This window comes from Schistocerca piceifrons, chromosome 5 (assembly GCF_021461385.2).
Source record: "Schistocerca piceifrons isolate TAMUIC-IGC-003096 chromosome 5, iqSchPice1.1, whole genome shotgun sequence".
Classification (NCBI taxonomy): Eukaryota; Metazoa; Arthropoda; class Insecta; order Orthoptera; family Acrididae; genus Schistocerca; species Schistocerca piceifrons.
The window spans coordinates 313,641,953-313,649,827 of record NC_060142.1 but is presented as its reverse complement, the minus strand read 5'-3'; the positions used below and the strand labels follow the sequence as shown (position 1 = coordinate 313,649,827).

Sequence of the window (7,875 nt, the reverse complement as noted above, 5' to 3'; positions counted from 1 at the left end):
TTTTGTTCCTGTTCTATTCTTGACTAAACTCCTGTATTGTTTAGCAGGAGCAGATGGCCAGGCACTACGTCTGGGTTTTGTATGGATGCTCTCTGTGTAACTATTCCTAACAGGAGCTATAGACGATAGACGTTTACAGTTACGCTTTTTCTGGCTTCCTCAGGTTAGGTGTCATTTATTACTTACCGTTTTCGCACACTCTCCTGGACGACAGCGTATAGCACAAACTATATCAGTGGTTTGGTTGATACTCTATCGATATACAACGGCTAGTATCGATCTGATTGTCTGATATCACCGGCGATGCGGTCAGCACTGCAGCGAAGTCGCTAGCGCAGGCCCCGGGCACGAACCCCGCGGCGGCAGGACTGGCGGAATACACAGCTCAGTGCAGGAAGCGTTGGACCGTGCAGAACCAAACGTTGGGCTGCAGAATGGTCGGCGGTGTTCTGGCGTAAAATCAAGCGCCGGCACGCCGGCCGGGAACGTTAGAGCAGAGAGGGCTGTGAAGCCAATTGCACGCGGACCGACCCCTCTCTAGGACGACAACGCGAGGGCAACGCCCTCTACTCGAAGAGAACATAAGCGCTGCACCCGACTGGCCGCGCGCACTTCTACAGAAGCGTCAAGACCAGCGACCCGGATAGAAGCATCAACTGTATTACTTCACTTGTATTAGAAATTGTACATATTCAAGAGATTTCTTATTTACATGTCGCCCTTTGCTTGCGACACTTTTGTGTTATTGTCAAAGTTAAGTATTGTCATTGATTCATTTCGTAATAAAACTCTTTAATACAATTTGCTTGAATTGTTGTCTAGCTGGCCGAGCGGTTCTAGGCACTTCAGTCCGGAACCGCGCTGCTGCTACGGTCGCAGGTTCGAATCCTGCCTCGGGCATGGATGTGTGTGATGTCCTTATGTTAGTTAGGTTTAATTATTTCTAACAAGGGAACCTCCCCATCGCACCCCCCTCAGATTTAGTTATAAATTGACGCAGTGGATAGGCCTTGAAAAACTGAACACAGATCAATCGAGAAAACAGGAAGAAGTTGTGTGGAACTATGAAAAAATGAACAAAATATACAAACTGAGTAGTCCATGTGCAACATATGCAACATCAAGGACAATGTGTATAGAGGAGCGCCGTGGTCCCGTGGTTCGAGTGAGCAACTGCGAAATGAGAGGTCCTTGGTTCAAGTCCTCCCTCAAGTGAAAATTTTACTTTCTTTATTTTCGCAAAGTTACGATCTGCCCGTTCATTCATTGGCGTCTCTGTTCACTGTAATAAGTTTAGTGTCTGTGTTTTGCGACCGCACCGCAAAACCGTGCGATTAGTAGACGAAAGGACGTGCCTCTCCAATAGGAACCGAAAACATTTGATCGCTAGGTCATAGGTCAACCGATTCCTCCACAGGAAAACACGTCTGATATATTCTATACGACACTGGTGACGGCATGTGCGCCACATGACAGGAATATTGTGTCGACCCACCTAACTTGCACACTTGGCGAATGGGTAAAAAGATTCTTCTACCTTGCCCGATTTAGGTTTTCTTGTGGATGTGATAATCACTCCCAAAAAAGTGATGAAAACATAAGAGTTTGTCACATAAACTGCAAAAAATGAATGCAACAGTTTCACAGTCGCAAAGTTTTCCCTGTGCTCTGTCAAAACATATGTTTTTTACGTTTTCAAATGTTTCCTTGTGTAGACCGTCAGATCCTGCATATGTCCAAGCAAATCTAAACATGTCCTGGAATTTTGCAGAGCGAAGTTGATTATGTGTGAGTGCCTGAACTTAATTTAATAATTGTCTGAAAATAAAAAATTAAACTTTTCACCAGAGAGAGGATTTGAAGCACAGACCTCTCGTTCCGCAGCTGCTCACGCTAACCACGTGACCACGGCGCTCGTAAGCTGACCCTCTCCTATATGTTGCCTACCTTGCGCATGGACTACTCAGTTTGTATATTTTGCTTATTTTTTTCGAAGTTCCACACAACTTCTTCCTGTTTTCTCGATTGATCTGTGTTCAGTTTTTCAAGGCCTATCGCTGTGCCAACTTATAACTAAATCTGAGGGGGGTGCGATGGGGAGGTTCCCTTGTAAGTCTAGGGGACTGATGACCTCAGATGTTAAGTCACATAGTGCTCAGAACCATTTGCTGTCTAGCGATCCGAGAAACAGGTTTCCTAGGCACCCCATATTTGACAAGTAGGCAGGAAACAAAAGGTGGCATCAGAAGGAGGGTAGGAAGATTAGGGTTGTGTCCCGTCGACATCGAAGTCATTAGAAATGGAGCACAAGCTCGTTACGTTTGACGGACATGGAAGGAAACTGGCTGTCCCCTTTCAAACGAACCACTCTGGCATTTGTCTGTAGCGATTTAGGGAAATTAAGGAAAACTTATATCAGGGTGGCCGGATGCGGATTTGAACCGTCGTTCTCCCGAATGTGAGTCGGCGATGTTGTGAATTTGATCCAGGACACTGGCACAAATACTGGTCATCAGGGACTACGCCACCACCTGTCCTGTCTCCTCTGCTGTAAAGGCAAAAGGGAAATTGTCAACAGCATGTGGTGTACCCGTACAGTCACCCACCCAAGTACTGCCCACACCTAACGGTGCTTAAGTTTGATGATCTGATGGGAACCGGTGTACCCACCTCAGCATGACCGTTGACATCCAAAACTGCTAAAACAATTGATGAAGTGACGGGAACTGGTGTATCCACCTCGGCACGGCCGTTGACATCCAAAATAACTAAACCAATGCCTATGAAACTCAAAATTATGACTTTCGTACTGACTCTAGATCATGTCCGGTATACTGAATTTTAAATCGTGCAATGAAAGGAGATCGATTTTAACGACGTAAAACTGGCAAGGAGAAGTCCCCAGCTGTGGGATCGACTTTTTTAAATCATCTGTATCATGATGTAGGTTAAGATCCCAAGAATCACAACCTGCAGGCATGCACCGTGGCTGGCCCTCGTTTACTAGTATAATCGACGACAAAAAAATCGGCTTTTTGAGTGACAGTCAATAGCGTTAGATAATTAGTATTGAACGGACTGGTTGTGTGGTGTAATGGATACGGTAAGGATTCGCGTGCAGAAGATCGTTGATTCGAATCTCAACGGGTGCTTTAAGTTTTATATCTTTATCGAAATGATTTTGATCATTGTTTATTTTCAGTTGATTGGTTTGTATGTAATTATTTATTTCTGGTCCTTTGTCACTGCATTTTAATTATTATATGAACTTCTTCATTTGCTCTCATTTTTTTTCCTATCATTCTTCTTCCACTTGAAGTATTTGTTCATGTGACATTAACTAACTTTTTGTATTAATTTCGATTTAATTTCTTTAATTTTATCATCCTGTTTATTTGCCCATATTATTGCTTTCATTACTTCTATTCCTCATTTGACTTGAATTTCGTTTTACTTACAATCCCTCCTTTCGCTTAAATCTTCATCTGCGTCATTTTGTTCATAGTACAGTAAGACTCTAGGGTATGTCTTAAATGTTTATATGATGATTACAATCCAAACAAATGCACAGCTTGTAACGAAACTTACATTTTTGATATCATTGCGCCGGCCAGTGTGGCCGAGCGGTTCTAGGCGCTTCAGTCTGGAACCGCGCGACCACTACGGTCGCAGGTTCGCATCCTGCCTCGGGCATGGACGTGTGTGATCTCCTTAGGTTAGTTAGGTTTCAGTAGTTCTAAGTTCTAGGGGACTGATGACCTCAGATGTTAAGTCCCATAGTGCTCAGAGCCATTTGAAGCATTTGATATCATTGCACAGTCAGTATAAACAGGTTATTTCGTCTTTTGTTTTTTAACCGATAGATCGGCATTTTCAAACATTTAAATATTATAACAGATAAATATAATTAAATTCACAGTCACAAAAATTCCGAATGGAAAAAAACTACGTAAACAGAAAATGAGAACAAATGAAAAAGTTCATGTGGAGATTAAAATGATGTGACAAAGCAATAGAAATAAAAATTACATTTAAACCAGTTAACTGATAAAAATTATGAGTAAAGTTAGTTTTATTGAAGCTTTTTAAAAAATTCTATGCAACTGACGACAATCGAACCGACGACTTTCCACAAGTGTAGCCCTTACCCCACCCATTACACTACACAACCAGTCTCCACAATACTCATTTCTAAGCGCTATTGAGGATCACTCAAAATGCTGAAATTTTTTTCGTCAAATACACGCAAACGGGGGCTCACCAGGGTGAATAGCAGCTGAGTGTGATACACCTTATTCCACCTCAGCTACACTATATTGGCGATTGCTGCGCAAACAAGTTCTCCACCATCATTACAATATCATACAAACATAGCGGTTACGCTCGTATGGTGTGAGACGTTCCCTGGCGGGGGGGGGGGGGGGTGGCGGAGGGGGGGGGGGGAGAGGGAGGGGTCCACCGGAGTCCGAACCGCTCAAAAACCCTGAAAGAGTGGTTCGGTGTGGAGCGGGTGAATTGGACTGCGGTAGTCGTCGTGGGATTGTGGACCACTGCGGCTGTGGCGGGTACAGAGCCTCTCCATCGTTTCTAGGCCCCAGGTTAACATACAATACAATAGTGAACTCTTAGACGTGAACAGAAAGTAAATTGCATTTGCTATGCACTGTGAAGTTTACCTACGATTACTTGCACTTAGCCATTGAGGGCCTTTTTGTGTTATATTACGAGCAGTGTTGCAGACGTCAATATCAAACAAGGCACAAAGATAAGTAGACCTGTTTAACTCATTTGTGTGACTTTGTTACGGGGCATAGCTCTGTAATCGTGGCAGGGAGAAATCGTCTTAGCGGTGTACTGCAGCAGAAGCCGTTTCAATAACTCACAAACTTCGCCTCCACAGCAGTACCGACGAGACCTTTACAAAACCGGGGACAAGGCTTTACGAAACAGTGCACGGAAAAATTTAGGAGCAGCCGTCATCTCCGAACTGAGATGAAGATCCTGAGCTAAGTGAAAATTGTGTAGCATACTCTTGGAACTGTTCGTTACGGCCGCGACCACGAGAAACGCAGGAGGAGAGTCAGTTAGGTTGTGGAAGGTACCGCCGGGGCTAGCTGCGCTAGGTTTCTCAGCTGAGGCGCGAACAGCCCAACGGAGGTGGTTTAAATCTAGAGACTCTGCTGGCCAGTGGTGAATGATATACTTGCCCTGGTGCTCTGCGTACCACGCACGTACACTGCGTGTAGTGTGACACGTTGCTTTGTCCTGCTGGTAGAGGCCATAGTGCAGAGGAAAAACAAGCTTCATGTTGGAATAGACATGGTCCCCAAGGACAAATACTGGGTGATCAAAACGTCAGTATAAATTTGAAAACTGAATAAATCACGGAATAATGTAGACAGAGAGGTACAAATTGACACATGCTTGGAGTGACATGGGGTTTTATTAGAACCAAAAAAATACAAAAGTTCAAAAAATGTCCGACAGATGGCGCTTCATCTGATCAGAATAGCGATAATTAGCATAACAAAGTAAGACAAAGCAAAGATGATGTTCTTTACAGGAAATGCTCAATATGTCCACCATCATTCCTCAACAACAGCTGTAGTCGAGGAATAATGTTGTGAACAGAACTGTAAAGCATGTCCGGAGTTATGGTGAGGCATTGGCGTCGGATGTTGTCTTTCAGCATCCCTAGAGATGTCGGTCGATCACGATACACTTGCAACTTCAGGTAACCCCAAAGCCAATAATCGCACGGACTGAGGTCTGGGGACCTGGGAGGCCAAGCATGACGAAAGTGGCAGCTGTGCACATGATCATCACCAAACGACGCACGCAAGAGATCTTTCACGCGTCCAGCAATATGGGGTAGAATCATGCGCCATCCTGCATAAACATCGTACGTTCCAGCAGGTGTTTATCAGACAGGCTGGGAATGATGCGATTCTGTAACATATCGGCTTACCTCTCACTCGTCACGGTAGCAGTTACAAAACCAGAATCACGCATTTCCTCGAAGAAAAAAGGCCCGATAACGGTAGATGTGGTAAATCCAACCCATACTGTGACTTTCCACGACAGTTCTAGGATTTTCGGTAGCCCAAATTCTGCAGTTTTGGGCGTTGACAGACCCTCGGAGCCAGACCTTCGTCGGTCCACAACACGTTACTGAACCAATCGTCATCTTCCGCCATCTTTTGAAACGCCCACACCGCAAATTCCCTCCGCTTCACTAAATCGACAGGTAACAGTTCATGATGCCGATGGATTTTGTACGGATAGCATCGGAGGGTACACCTAAATGACAACCAAACAGTAGTGTATGGAATACTGGTGCGACGTGCGACTGCACGAGCGCTGACTTCCCCGTGCATAGACGAACCCGCTAAAGTCTCCATTTCTTCCTGAACTGTCTCAGCAGCATTACGCCTTGTGCTCGATCGGCCACTGTGGGGTCTATCTCCTAAACAACCCGTGGCTTCGAACTTCGAAATCATTCTCGCCACAGCTGCATTTGTCAACGGACCTTTACCCGTTCGAATCCCTTTCCTGTGGCGATAGGATCGTAACGCTGAACTAGCACATTCCCCATTCTGATAATACAGCTTCACTAAAAGCGCCTTTTCAGGTAACGTCAACATGCTGCGACTGCTGGCGCATCTGATTCTCTCTCTCATTACAGCTCCTTTTATACACGATTGTCATGCGCAGTCACTGACGTTTTGCTGTCCAGCGCCATCTGTCGGACATTTTGTGAACTTTGTTTTTTGTTCTAATAAAACCCCATGTCATTCCAAGCATGTGTGTCAATTTTTACCTCTCTATCTACATTATTCCGTGGTTTATTAAGTTGTCAAATTTATACTGACTCTTTGATCACCCGGTACATACTTGTTTTGATCCATCGTTCCAGAAGGCTAGATCACCCACGAAATGCCACGAAAAAATTTGCCAGAACATGATGCACCCTCCTGGTTGCAGAATGTTTGCATTCGGACGTTTCACCCTGTACACGCCAATGACCATCTGTGCGGTGGAGCATAAAATGCGATTCATCTGAAAATGCCACGAGTCGCCTCTCAGCGGACGTCCAGTTGTGGTATTGGCGTGCGAATTCCATCCTTCGTCGCCGATGAACAGCAGTCAGCTTGGGTGCATGAACCAGGCGCCTGATGTGAGGACCATTCGCAGCAACGTTCGCTGAACGGTCACTGAGGAGAGTTCCTGTCAGCCCCTTGCTTCATTTGGGCGGTCAACTGCTCAAATTTGCACGTCTACTCGCCTGTACATACCTCTGCAGTCCTCGTTCTTCCCTGTCATCTGTGGCCTGTGGTGCACCACAGCTGCATCAGCGGCTGTTTCGGATAACGCCATTTTGTCATTCGCAGTGTACTTTAATCACGGCGGCAGGCCAACGGTCTACTGACGTAGCTGTTTCGGAAATTCTTCCACCCCTGGCCGGAAAGCCATTGATCATGCCCCTTTGGACGTCAGATAGATCGCTTCGTTTCTGCATTACGACAGTGGCTATAGTGTTTTCCGCGTCCGTCCGACATGCTTTATATACCCTCCACTGTCAATGCTGCAACCTGCCGTCTGTGAGTTTTACTCCGCGATCACGTCCAAAACAGGCTGTGGTCACGTTAATGCGAATGGATCGTGTATTTGTAGCACTAAGAACTGCGACAATTGCAACGGTTATGTGACCTGAAACATTCGTATATCTAACTGTAACATGATTTACCTGTGATAGATAAGCACACCGGACGAAAATTTAGTAACCCTCCCAAGAAATCACTCTAAAACTGTGTAACATTGCCATTACCCTTGATAATGACCTCATTTCGGCCACGAAGGGAGTCCACAAGTTTC

At 45.2% G+C, this 7,875-nt stretch overlaps 1 pseudogene; it reads right to left on the bottom strand.

Annotated features, from left to right (window-relative positions):
• Positions 1-2,569: 2,569 nt before the first annotated feature.
• On the bottom strand, positions 2,570-2,688 carry LOC124799420 (annotated as a pseudogene).
• Between the last annotated feature and the right edge of the window lie 5,187 nt (positions 2,689-7,875).